Source organism: Larus michahellis, chromosome 8 (assembly GCF_964199755.1).
Source record: "Larus michahellis chromosome 8, bLarMic1.1, whole genome shotgun sequence".
Taxonomy (NCBI): domain Eukaryota; kingdom Metazoa; phylum Chordata; class Aves; order Charadriiformes; family Laridae; genus Larus; species Larus michahellis.
In genome coordinates this window covers 32,802,568-32,817,738 of record NC_133903.1, presented here as the reverse complement: position 1 = coordinate 32,817,738, position 15,171 = coordinate 32,802,568, and positions in this window count along the sequence as shown.

Here is a 15,171-nt window from a genome sequence, read left to right as displayed (position 1 = left end):
CACTTCTGGAAGGCCAGCCTAAGGAACTTTCAAATACTGTATTTTTAGGCACGAGATTGAACAGCTTCTTGGCAGAATTCATAATTTATTTTAATTCAAATTCTAGTTTCTAGTTTTTCTTAGTAGGTTGACTTCAAACTAGCCTCAATAACCTGATCTAATTTAGGTCCAAGTACCTTCCCTCATTAAAAAAATAGCACAAACATATGTAGTTCTTCCTATATTTATAGCAACACAGCCATCTGTTTTAAACCTGCTTTGTATAGACATACATCATAAATTGATCATTGCAATCACTCTTCTAATCTGTGGACTGTTTAATTTCTGGAAATCTTACTGTCTGGGCTGCTGGAAGTCAGAAAATCCTTGCTCCAGCCCTCCTACACCTGTGCAAAGCACAATTAGTCCAGCTGGGGCTTCTGGCACACATGCCTGCACTGGCAGAGGCAATTCTTCAGATTATAAAAGATGTAGATTAGCAAGATTTTTCCAGTGATGTCAGTAGAACACTTTTGGTGTTGGAGTTTGGCAGGATAACGTTCCATATTAAAACATGGATTTTTGACTAGACATTGGCCTAAACTTAATCTCTTTTCCAAACAGTCCCAATCACTGCAAAAATACTGAAAAAATTACTTACACAGTGGATTTGTTTTACTGTGATCAAACATGACCAAATAAATTTTCCTATCTGAATTTCTATTGCATGCTCCTTTTCCATTTAGTTTAATGTGAGATTTGCCATACAGCAGGGGACACAACTTCTGAAAATGCAAAATCTGCAGATGGTATCTACAGAGCATCCCATACAGCTGACAGTAAAATATAGCACAACCTGACTGTACATTTACAAACCTTAGGAGAGTAGGAATTCTGATGTACGTGCAAAAAATGCCACACGCTAGCCAAAAAGCAGACACATTCAGCTCTGAGCACTCATTATTTAAGCATTTAATTCCCCTCATCTAATATAGCAGCTCTAACTACAGGGCAATGAAAGATCAGGCATCAGAATAATCAAGCATGTCAGTTCAGACCGTAATGATAAGCTCCTGACAGAAAAGGGCGAAAATCAGATAACTCATACTTCTGAATTTCCATGAGGTATAACTGTGCAGGTTTAAATGCAGAAATATATAGTAATGCTTCAGCTTTAAGGTTTTTTTTATAATGGCCATCCATATCACTGCTTAAACTCAATTATTTGAGAGTGCAATTTAGAATATAAAATGTCTTTCGGCATTAGCATTTATGTCCAAATGCTTGAGGATTTTTATATGTCGCACTGTACTACGAAACAGACCTCTGAGGGGAAAAAAAACAGCAGGAAAAAATATACTTACTGCCTTTAAGAAAAACATTTAGAACAAACAGTATGAGCATAACTAATGTATGATTTGTAGTATGTCAATATTAAATTGATGAATCTGGTTTATAGCAAATTTGGGGCTACACAATCCTACAAAATCCTACAGCCTTAATGGCTTTACAAGCAGTACTAGCCAGCACAATATTTGCCCAGGAACATTAATACTAAATGGAATACAGTATAATGTGGAAGCTGGTTCAAACTACTTTCTAGAAAAATTTTAATTGTCTGTGGATGAAATATAGTTGAATAAATCGTTCTTATTTGTTAGCTAGTCTCACATGCCCTGAACATAAATACATTTGAAAATCTTGTTTAACCTGAATTTTATAAGCATCTTGTTCCATTTCAATGTAATCTTTTAAATTTGTTACAGCAACAAGAACGCATATGTCACATAAATTCAGCATCTTCAATTTGATGAGCTAACTAGCGCAGTGACATAAATTGCATTTTCCTGCTTTGAGATTAAGTACATTATTTTTGTCTAATCCTCTATTTTACACCAAATCCTTCCTGAAGAGTCTTAAAAATTCAGAGCAAAGAACAACATAATTTTATAATTCCAATTGGGGACATGTAAGAGGGCTATACCGTTACCTGCGACTACCAGACAGAGACACATAGCCTGCAGACATACCTAATGTGTATAATAAAACAGGCTTGATGTGTCTCCAGCCTTAGTGGTGCGTATTATAGGCAAGACAAAATGGCTAAAGAATACTTACATATCTCGCATCCAAAAATTAAAAATACGCAAGAGAGGAAATCCTGGTCCAGTTAAATGTAAGGAATGTTTTGTGGCAGACTTCATTAGGGTAAGAAAACGCCTTTATCCTGTAGTGTTAGGACATGCCAGAAGGCAATTCCTTTCTTACTGTGCCCTTGCAAGCACGTGGTTGGCAGCTATAGAAATGTAGCACATGCTACACTGCCACCTCAGTGATGCTCTTAGAGCTTGCATGCAAAGTCTAACGCCATAAACAGAGTGTTACTGCGAGATCGGATTGTAACCCACACAGGTTCAACTTCTAGTGTGTCAGAAACAAGGCGGTTTGGGCTTCGACATAGGCTATGTTTACCTATTCTGGTTGCTAAGCCAGTGACACCAAGATCTGTACAAGTGTCTTCACTGTAACTGCCGCTCGGTCGGTTCAGATAAGCTAGGGCAGGTCACCTCCTGAATGCCACACCGCTGAAGCCTAACAGACATAGCCACACTCTCTAGCTGGACCACGAGGTGGTGTTTGGAAACGTGCAGGGAGCTCTGCCTGCTCTTGGGGAGATTCCTTTGTCCTAAAGCTCATCTGCGTTTTCCTTTTTTTGGTAAGGGCATCACAAAGGAGTCTGTTTAAATGCTTTCAGCTTTTCTGCTTTGAGCAGAACTGCTTTTAGGAAATATCCTTTAACTTACAGCAAAACCAACGCCAATAAAGCCATAAAATCATACAGTAATTTCATAGTTGTTCCTTCAGAGAAAAAAATAGAGCTAATTCTAAGTAGAAAAAAAACCTTGCGTAAAAACACAATTCTTAAGATGAACTGCAGAATAAACCCAGGAAAGACTGAACAGGACTAGTTAAGTGACCTCTAGATATTGGTTTCACAGGCAATTGTTCCGCACAGAATCCATGGTGTTCCTAAACGTAACTATGAATGCAGGGTTTGTTACAAGTGTGTTTTATATAAGACATGTCAAAAATGCTATCATTATGCATGGATGGATAGAAGGTATAAATTAAATATTTCAAAAAAGGATCAGAGAGTTCTTTTCTACAGCTACACCAGAAACTGAAGTCAGCTGGAAAATGAGTTCTGCTGTCCTTGGAATTTCTAAACTGTTAGGTGAGGCAGGCACTTTAAGGCAAAGAGATGCTAAGAAAGCAGCCTGTTTATATTTGAGAAACTCCACCTTGCCAGTTAAAAATGATGTTAATTATCTATATCCAAATGTGCTTTTTTAGTTTAGAACCATGGTTCTTTCTCCAAACGAAAGCCAAATGTAGATAATGCCTCAAGATTGGTTTGGTTTCGTTATGCTTCTCAAACACAAAGAGGAAAACTCTAATTTCAATCTGAATGGATTTAGTTTAAGATTAAGACTACGGTATCTTCATGTGAAAGGACACAATGCACCTTTTACTGTACATTTCTCCATCTTGAATTAATTTGCACACTTTCCATAACCAACAAAAAAGGAAACTCCCAACAAAAAGTATAGTATACATTTAACATTCTTCCTATGTTTTAATAACTAAGGAAGCTGTAACAACACTTTAAACTAAACCCAATCTAAAATAGCACACCCCTAGATGGAACAGAAGGGATAAAAATATCTGTGAAGCTTGCCAAGGCTTACTGTTCATGAAGTCTTTTTTTTTTTTATATATAGCATCATAGTGTGTTCAAGTTCAAATTTTCTCTCAAAGAGCTTTTGGATGTCATAGCTGATACAGAAAGATGTTCTAGAATCTGTGGTCTTCTAAATTGCACCCCATAATAAGCAATACTATTTACAATACCATTGTTTCATCTTGTATTAGAGTTATATAGGCCATTCCATTGTTTCTCTCATGTCCAAAGTCAAATTGAAAAGACCTGTAGTTACTTTTAAACAATGGGACAAAATAAGATTTTTTTTTCCAGGCTTCTGGAACTTTCACAGTTTTCCAATACTTTTAAAAATAAATGTTAACAGTCCAAAATGCTCATGAGACACATCTCCTAAAACACTCAGGGGAAATTTCTGTACCTGTCGATTTAGGTGATGCTGTTTAAAAATGCTCCTGAAAAACCACAAGGATGGAAAATATTTCATCAATCTATCCCAGAAACACATCAACTACCTCTTTCCTAGTTATAGAATAGAAATATTTATTGAATACATCTGCTGCCCCTGGAGTAAGGAGGTTACCTTTTCATCTAGTAATTGCATATAATTGTTTTGCTCCTTTAATCTTAATATATTACCATTCTCTAATGACTGTAGACTTTTTTCTAGTTCTTTTGCTTCCCTTATAAACTTTCTACTAGTTCTACTTTTTTTCATTTTCATTTGCTGAATTATCCCTCTTCTGGATTTAAATACTTCCCTCCTACCCCATATGTTTCTTTTTAAATCAGTATAAGGTTTTCTTTCCTAACTTTGAGGTTTTAGGCTTAGGGATAGAAAAGTAAAATCCTGCCAACTACTTCCCAAGCATGATCAATATTTATATTTTTCCCTTATGACTTAACTCATAATCAATTACAGATTTATGAGCATTAGGTAGGATTTTATTATACTCATATATATCTCAAGTAATCATTTCATAATCAGAACAACCACCAATATTTAGTTCCAAGATCGGTTCCTACATAAGCATTAGGATGAGGATTACTATGGATTTCCCATGGAAGATGTAATGCTTATCAAGTCAGGAAATTGATATTTATAATTTATAATTTTTGAAAGAAATTCCAGCATTCTCTGGCACAGAGGTTTGAGTGTCTGAAGGTCCATGATGGTCCAATCATAAACATTTCACACTACGCTCACAAGCAGGTTTTTCTGGGCATGCTTTTTGTTTATGTTGGTGTTTGCCACAGATCCCCAAATCATACGCGTGCCGCCAACAAAAGCACTTTGACATCTAATCCATGCACACTCAGGAATGTGTTTTCCAGCTAGTGAGGAATTTGGACCCCATTGTCAAATATTGAGGGCGTTCTAATCATACGGATTTTATTACTAGCAAACAAAGCTGAAGGTATGCTCACAAATGACGGTTTCCAAACTGTGTCATCACCCAAACTCATAACAAAGAATTGCTTCTCATATATCATGATGCCTTAAGCAGTTTTGTTCCCAATACTTTGATTTTTTTACCAATACTTGTTTTTTCTGCCTCCCTACATACAGTTTCTTGTAACTAGCCTAACTGGCATCTGATTAGCCTAGAATGACAGTCCTTTACAATGGGCATTTTCAAAATGCACATCACATACAAACGATATGCAAATCACTTCAAAGTGATACACCTGCACTAGGGCGAGGAAGAGCCAGGACCGCTGGTGCTGCTGCACAGAAGTAACTCATTGGTGCAGGGCTGAGCCTGCGAGAGGACAACATCCAGCTCTGAGGATAAAGAGGATCTTTCTAATCTTATATAAAAGCAGGAAAGAAAATATGGTATGTACCTTGCAGATCCCAACCACTGTCCCATTGCTGGTCATCAAGATTGAACTGTGACTGGAAATGCTCTCACACATCCTAGGTAGCCTTCCTCCAGTAAGTCTTCTGTTGTATGTAACTCACCACCTTTTGTCAATCCCACAGAACAGGTAAATTACTTACTGAAATTTTGTTAGGAAAACTATTAGAATGGGGATTAAAAATATTTCACTTCCAGTTACAGTTGACTAAAGCCTTTAAAAATTAGGCCATTAATTTTGCTGGGTTTCAGTTAACCCATTCATGTAAAAATGTTTTCCTATCTTTTTGAAATTTGTTAGTATCCGTGAATCAAAAGTGATGAGTAAACATATATTATCATTACTTTAATTTCCTGTTTCAACTAGGGTAAGTATCAAATTATTGCAGACTTCAGATAAAGTGGATCATTCTTTTCCATCCAGACCGTAGTGTAAGAATACCAGATTTATTTGTTTTTGGAGACAACTGCCCTCGCTTTTAGAGCAAGGAAAATTTGATAAGGACACTCCTTTCCAATGTTTGTCCAAATGTAAACTCTCAATGTTTTGAACACTTCTCATTTGTAACTAAAACTAGAATAAAGTGGATGATTTCTAATAACAGTCTATGTTGTGTTACTCTTTCAGTGATACTTGCTGTTGAACTACATCAATTTAATCACTACGGTCTGTGTACTTTCCAGTGACCCATATGACATCTAGGTCTGCTGCAAGAGACACAGCGATTCCAGATCTTATCAAATATGTAAATCTTCATTTTCACTCTGGAAACTCAGGTTCACATTTGAATATTTCACAGAAATATGCACTTTCAACCATGGCTGCAGGCTAGTGTTCCCTTGTGTAAGTCATCCATTTTTAGAACTAAATGTACAATTATGCAGCTCCAGTCACGCAGAAGATCCATGGAATTTGTGCATATTGCTCATGCAAGGCCTTTCTTTCTTTCTTTTTTTTTTTTAAAAAGGCATTTATTTGTACATAAATAGATCTGAAATGCAGATAAATAGCTGTGTTCAAATAATCAAGGACTGTAAAAGAGGCCATGTCAAAGGACATTTTCCTTGGGTGACTGAAAGCCAGTATGGTACATAAAACTAAATTACAGAAGGCTTTTATTAATCAGTAAATTGCAGTATTTCTTCAGTTACCAAGGCACTTGGCAACCATTTCTCACATTAGGCAATTAAAAAGGCAATAGCACTGTTGTCTGGCAACTTTAGAAACACTTAACTTCAAAATTACATATTAAAACAAAGACTAGAAATAAAACAATTATCTTTTGTTGCTTTTGACTTCTGGACTCGCAATCAGAAGTCAGGGATGCATTGCATCAAGGCTGCCTGGGGGTCACTGAGGAAAGTGATTTCAATTAACAGTTGCATGCAAGGAGCTTCTACACTCAAATGAAAAAGGATGCCAGATCATTTGTTTATGAAATTGGGGGATTTAAACTGTTTAATAAGTATTACAGTCTCAACAAGTCCTCTTAATGATATTTGAAGGAATAAAGCTGTGCTGTAGCCCTGTGTTTAACAGAGAACTCCATGAAAATATTCAAACTAAATCAAACTTTCAAATGCAATGTGGACTATTCTGAATATCAGCAAGAGGAGGAATCCTGTATCAATAACACTTTTGTTAATTATTGATGCCAAGAACAGGCTAAAAATAAATAGACAAATATGGGCAGGAAAATACTTTTTTTGTACAGCCTCTAACCTGGGCAGTTCTGGAAAGTTTCCTAGAAGTACCTTTGAAGGTCCTTGACTTTGACAGCTTTGCTCACAGAGCCTCTTACCCAGTAACACATTCATTCCCTTTTGATGATACCCAAGAGTTTCTGAAATGTGTTGGAATTCCTGTAAATAATGACTGTGTAGTCTTGGATGACTTGGAAAATTGTTTCAGATGATTACCCTCAAGAAGCTAGACATTTAACTGATCTCTTGAGCAGGCTTTCTTTGTTGATTTTATATGGAAACCCTAATGTTAGACTCAAATTCCATTATTTGGACAGTTTAATTTTAAGATCTACTGATTGCAGTGGGTGTATCTGGTGCTTACTCATTTTGAAAGTGGGGACAGTGATTAGAATGCATAAATTTAGCTGCCTGTTTTTGAAAATCTTGCACTTGAGCCTAAAATTTATGTCATATCTTTCCTGAGAATTAGCTTTTCCACAGAATTTGTACGAGTGCCTTCTTTTTCCTTCTGGCCTGAAAAAATTAGAACAGCCATTCTTTGTGACTAGCAGTTTTATCTTTGTATTAATTGGAAATAGAAAAGAAAAAACAAAAAAAGCCTTAAAATATTGTTTCCATCCTTCCGCCTACCTTGCTCCTACCAGTAAAACCATTCTAGATCAAGTTTTGGGCCAAGAGTCCTGTTTTATCCCACCCAGGTTATCTTTTTTAAAAACCAACTCAAAGAAGATGGCATGCCCAGTGGCCCAGGCCACCAGAACTTCCCAGAATGCATTATAATTTACCTAACAATTGGAGGAAGCCTGATGGGGGAGTCTACCATGACTCTGATTCTTGGCTGCTGAATGGTTGATTGACTGAAGCTGTCACACTGAAAACCTTTCTCCTCCTGGAGCCGCCACCTGGCTCAGGGAACTCAAGAGGATGGGCAGGTTCTGCAGCAAATAGGCACAAGTCAAGGAACATGTGTTGCATGTTCCTTGAGCAGAGGTTTTCTCTGCTCTCTCATGAGCAAAACCTCTCATGAGGTTTTCTCATGCTCTCTCACACCATGAGCAGAGATTTTCTTCATAGCTCCTGTATCTCTTCTGCAGCAACATCAGCTGTTTAGAGACAGCTCTTGGAGAATTTTAATTTTTACTACAGTATTTTCCCTGTCCTGGCATCCACAATACTTTATTTGCTTCCTATTCAGGCTGAGCACTTGAATTCTCTTACTTCCAACTTCTTATCTTTTTCCAGCAGGAGACTCCTGTGGATGTCTTTCCCCTGGCTAGGTGCTGCCTTCTTTTTTATTGGTTAACTGAAAGCCCTAACCTCAAGGTGATTTTTTTTTTCCCTTCCATTTGTTTTTAGGTCTGTGTAATCCCAACACAAGTCTAATAGGGAAATGTAAAACTAGATCTGAGCTGTTTTTAAGACAGTGTTGAGGGGTGGAGTTGGCTGGAGTTCAATTTTGTGCTGAACAGCTCACTGCAGCTCAATAAAGACTTGGGTCTGGCTTTCTGTTTACACGGCTGGAGTAGAGCACAGAGTATGCTTTTTCATTTAAAATCATACATGGACACAAGACAAACAACTCTTAGCTTCTAGAAAGACAGGTCATAAAATGAACTCCCAGGAGATGTGGGAACCTACATTATCAGTCCCTTCTTCTACTGGAAGTAATGCGCTACAATGCAAATGTTGCTCATGGAAGTTACAGTTTCATGTCGTAGCAAATACATGCTTTCTCTAGATGACTTGGGACATATTCAGCATCATATTCACTCAATACACATATTTTACACAGGAATCAGCCACATGACAAGAAAAAGAGGAGAAAAAAAAAAAAAGAAGAAAAAACCATAAATCAGTAGGGGCCACCTTACTCCAAAGCACTGTTTTTTGCATGTATGCGTGAGGAGAAAGGATGATTAGGATTTATAAATCCAGGATAGCATCTATTTGAAAAACAGATTGTCGTACTTTATGCATCAGACCCTGCATACCGCTGAATTCAACAAACACAAAAGAGCTTTCAAAGCACATTCTATGTCAGGTTTCGGTACTTAACACAGAGGAGCAAGAGTAATAGATGATTACGTTGTAGCCTCTTTGCTATGGTCCAGTGCCACCTTGTGCTGCCCTGCCCCATGAAATCATCTGCCCCAGTCACACTCTGCCAGTCAGGGTCATGCGAGAGTCACACTAGCTCCTGGCAGCCAAACTGGGACCCTCAGTAGGCATTACACCTGGAATCAGAGTGACCATAACATCAACGACACATACACAAATACATTTCTGTGTGTGTATGCACATACACATGTAAACTTACACACAGACTTACACACACATACCTATTTTTATATATTATTTATTAATATATATTTAAATAATTGTAATATGGGGATTACCAACTTTTTTCTTATTAATAGGAATTTGGTTCAAATCCTGCTTACACTTGGGGCAGAAACACTGAAAAATGGCACAACTCCATAGCTTTTGCTAATCATGCTTTAGGACAGCCTCCCAAAGACATGCTGGCCTGGCAGGAAAAACTGTGCCAACCTACAGGGGATTAGCCAGGGCATCCCAGGGAACAAGCCCACTCAACACTTCTCAATTTGTCTCTGGAGCAGGTCGCGCAGCACAGCCCCCTCTGCTCTCATCCACGCTAAACAGGGACTCCGCTAAGAATTCCTGACACATGCATATCTGTCCTGAAACTACCCACGATAGGGATTAAAGAGATGTACAATTTAACCTCAATTCATAATCCTGCTTAAATCAGGAGCAAAATAAATCACTAAGAGCAATGACAGTACTGTTCTCAGTGCTCTGCATGTGACCCCAGCCGATCCCTTTGGAAGTACAGGAAAGAGCGCTGCATTCACTAAAGGAGCAGGCTGCGTATCCACTGAGTATCCACTGCATGCTTTCCATGCTTCCAAGATGCAAACCATGGTATGGTTAGTAATCATAGATGTATTCAGTTGACTTTCTCAAAGAAATAAATGACACATACACCAAGTTGACTGAATCCCAGATAAATTCCCATTTGCTAGACAGGGCATGTCTCTCTGGAGACACCCTCAACAGCTTCAGCAACTGTTGCTTACTCACAGAGCCTATCCCTCCTTCTGCTTTTTCATTACTAGTATTAATAGATTTTTGATTCCCCAGTTCTGGGTGCCAACTGTGTCAGGATGCTCCGTAACCAGCATGCTCCATTTACTGGGCAAATTGACAGAAAGAGTGTGGCAGTCATTTAACAGCTGAACTTCAGGACTTCCATCCTTTTAGGGGCATGTTAACACTTGCAGTTTACTGGGCACTCGTGGTCATTTCATATCCACATGAACTCAGGTCAGAACTCGCAAAGCACAATATTTTTTTAAACCGTGAATTCCTTTTCCCCCTTTTGTGAGGAGACAAGATTTCTGTAGCATTCATTCAGACCAATAGTGAGCCATAAAGTTATTCCAGTAACAGCACTTGTATCTAAACAAAACGAGGGCCAGCCTGTTGTGCAATGCATGCACTATGTAGCACTCCCCATCATGTCGAAATGAGTTCACACTCTGACTCAGTCTCTATAGGTGCCCCCTCTTTGCCTTTACTGGGGTGCATTGTCTCTTTGAGGGAGAAAACTGGAATACTATTCCCTGCCAGAAACCTACAGCTCTGAAAATTTTTTTTTTTTTTGCTTTTTGAGGAAGAGCCTAATCCCATTACAAGGTCTGATACAGCTGCAGGAGAGATAAACTGGACAGCCATTTAAAAAATTTAGGTTGGTTATAATAGCCTAAGCTAATCTATTTCTTACTCACTGTAATTCCTAATTCCTTTCCTAACACATTGCCTACAGAATTTCATGGCAAATTATTATTTTTTAAACAACATTATATGCTAGCAATAACCAGGGTGTTCAGATCTGCACTTCCAATATATTTGAAGGCATGATCAGAGCTGAGGTTCTTCACCAAGTGTGTTGGATGGGGGATGGATGCAAAGTTTATATTGGTCAGATTTATTCATAGAAATAATTTCTCAGAAATTTGACATTTAAGCCGATTTTTATAGTCTCTAGGAATTATTAAAAAACCCCCGCCCAAACTCACAAAATCTCTCTCTTTCCCTAAATCCACACTCAGATGGTCTAGCTGGTAGTCTGATCCAGCCGTGCTCTATTTTTACACTGAGTGATAGTAAATGGAAAGGAGCATTTGCATCACTTCATGCTAGCTGCAATCACACAACTGCAACCGCTTTGCCTTGGATGGGACGAGACAGAGAAGGTTTCTCATGTGCCACAGTGACTGCAAGAATGCTTTTCTCATACAATACAACACTGTGTTATAGAGGCACCTGTACAGAAATGGTGTAAGATTTATGCCTGTTGTGCTGAGTTCGGAGTGGCTTGCTATGCTGGGGGAAGCACAGCAATGGATCTATATTGCCTCTGCTGTGCATATATCAGTGAAACAACCATGGAATAAAAAGACACTTTTTGAATGTATTTTGTAAAAGCAGAGAAAGAACTATTTTTCTTCTTTAATTCCACAATATCTCCCTTTCAGATTCATAAAACATCTATATGAAAAAATTGCCAGAAAATGTAACTCCTTCTCCTGCTCAAAAATGGGAGGGTTTTTTTTATTTACCCAGGAAATTTTTGGTTTATTTTGATCTAGCTGTTTGCCATTTCATTTCCAAGCAGAAACAGAACAACAGTTACAATTAAAAGAAAATTCCCATTTAAAAAAGTGAATTACTACTGTTACCAGACAAAAGTTCTGTTTTTGATTTAAACTCCAACTTTTGTTGGCAAGAAATTTTCAGGCAAAACATTCCAGACAGCTTGAAATGTGAAGATAATTTGAGAATTAGAAACACTAGCACCTACCACATCTGTAAAAGCTACTTGTTTCAACCTTTTAAAATGGGAATGCCCATCCATGCAAGTAAATGGACTTGCTCATGGGCAGAGCGATTTTTATCCCACAGAACATTGCCAAAAGCTTCTTAACTGATAGATCTCGGGCTCTCAACAGCCCTATTTGTAACGTGACGGAGCACTTCTGTGCAGGAAACCTGGTGTCAGCCTTGCCATGCAAAAGTTTCAGGAGCTCTCCTGCCTGTCAGCAGGGGCACACCAGGAACAGCCTGGAAGAAGAGAGACCCGCAGCCCCTTGCCTCTAGAGTTTTCCTCATGTGCATGCTCAGCTTTTACTTTTAACGCAGTCTACGTGCTAAGGAGGAGCAGATCAACCTTCTGTAAATACCGCTGCTACCATGCAACTTTCAGTGTTGTATTTCAAATAGAAATATATATTTTCCTACAGATGTAAAATGCAATTTGTCCTGGATTGAGGTAAAGCAGAACTAGTTTTCTTTTCAGTAATTTTACTTTTCAGTTTACTCACAATTTAACCAACACCTACAGTTCTTCCATTTTAGTAGACATATTTTAGCCTCCAAAATCATGGAAAATAATTGCCAATGTCCACCTCGGTGCAGATGCATTGGGGTGGATTACAGTGAAATACATTTCATTTCTTTCATTTCTTTGTTCTGCCCTAGTGCCATTTAACTGTCTCCCTCTTTACACATATCCACGCTGCTTTTATGTATCCCTCATCTTATAAAGTATGCTTCACCAACAGGCTAAGTAAACATTTACAGTGATATATAACGCTTACTGACAACGTCAAGCCAAATAGACTGTGATCCAAGAACAGGCTTGATTTCCCTCAGTCTCCTCTCCTCAGGCAAAAGCTTGAGTGAATAGATGAGCCCTGTTCTGCACCTTGAAGGTCAAAAGAATAGCTTTGACAAACCAACAGGGAAACAAATTCTGGGGCTGACAGACTTCCTCCAAGAACCATCCGCCTCCAGCATCCCAATAACGGAACTTAAAGATTCCTAAGAAAACAACCCGTTTATTATCTATTATCACAGCACAGAATGAGAGAAAATCACTGACGCCCAGATAATCGGCATGCAAACTGCAGACCCATAGCTTCTAACCAGAATTTCAAATTAGGCTAGTTGGAGGTTTGGCATTTAAGAGCAGTTGCTTGTTGCCGTTACGGGGTTTTCATGCAATTGTACGGGCTTGAATGCTCCAGCCATTATGTTTTTTAACCCCTTCAATACTTTTAAGATATTTAAACATCAACTTGAATTAACAAGTTGCAGTAAGTGATCCCCCATGTACTATCAAGCTGCTTCACATTTTTCACGGTTTAACACCCATTTTTAACTCTTCCTTAGATCACTCTGTCCGTCAAAAAAGCATCAAATTCTCTCTCAGTCCTTTCTCACCCTGCCTCTGCTTTCTAATTGATTTTGCAGAACCAACGATAGTTTGTCCAATGGACTAAAAAGCTGTGCTGCGAGTTTTTTTGGAGGAAGCTGCAGCTCCTCATTCTGGCACAGCAGCAGATGCTGAGCAGCCGCGTGTGGGCAGAGGGACTGATCCTAATGAACACGTGCTGTGCAGTTGCCTGGATCCTGGGAGCACACAGTTACGTTCTTTGGTCTATCACACTATCAGCTGAACGGTTATGTAGTTGTGCCGCACATGGAGCCCCGATATCACTTCTGTGGCCACCCTTCTCCTGCACCCTGCAAGTCCAGGCTGACTTCTGAGGCCCTCATGCCAGCAGAGAGCATGGCAAAGAAAAGCTGACATAATTCCTTCCAGGAAAGCGATGAAAGAAAGAAGAAATCAACGTTTGGTTTTTTGTGCTCTTTTCTTCTTTGGAAGTCCCTCTTTTATAATAGTATTATTGTTATTTAAAACTGCTTAAAAGATAGTGCACCTGCACTCTCTTCCTTCACGGGTTTCAGGAATCAGGGTTTTTTTTTCAAAAAAAAAAAAAAAAACAAACAAAAAACCCACTCAAGAAACAGTTAAATATCTTTCAGAAAGATATCCCACTATTTGCAGTCCCCACCTCTCTCTTCATTTGCATGCGACAATCTTAGTGTCTTATGTCTTAGTGTCTTCTGTCACTTCGTAAGTCTAAATGTACTGGGACCCTGATGTTGATGCCAATCACAACCATCCTGAGCATGTATATTCTAGAGCTCTTGATTCAAAGAAAAGTCTGGGATACCAAAACAGAAGGTATCAGCCTTGTTCCTGCTTCAGGCAGTATTTGCACAGCTATCCCCATGCAACGCCAGCAGGAGGGTGAGAACCACCTGCAGTTACTGGGGACACCTCAGGCCAGGAGGCACCAAGCTGCTGCCAGGGTAGGAGAGAGCCGGCTCTGGATGCCTGGTGGACTCTCATCAACAGCAATTGTCTCCACTGCTCATTCCTCTAACCAGCGGGAAATGAGCTTTTCTAGTTTGTCTGTTTAGTCACACATCTGAACCTTTTAGGAATTCTACTGCTGGTCATAACCTAAACTTCAAGATACCCTATGCTAACCCCCACTCTTGCTCTTTGTCCAGAAGCCTTAATCAAACACTCTGATCTTTTTCTTTTTTTTGTTTGCTAATGAGAGAAAATAATATAGCCCCATACATAAAGTCACAGAAAATTCATTATTTTAAGTATTGTCATATTTTCACTCAGTGCTTAAAACAATGAGGACTAACCTGAGACTCTTCTGCAGTATAAATATAACTGCATGTACTTTGTGCAATTAATGTCTAGTCTTTGGTATACTTAATTTAGTTTACTTCTGTGCCTTCCATTTTAGTGATTTTGCCTAAGGTCCCAGTAGATGGGTAAATAATTTTAGTATAAAAGACGCTACACATACTTCTATAATTATTTCCACATTGCCAGCTAGCCAGCGAAGAATAAGAGGGGAGATGTCTGCTGTAAATGTAATGTAGCTGATTATTTTCAAGCAGATGGACAAAGCAACAAATACTGTAGCAAACATCCACCTAACCCAC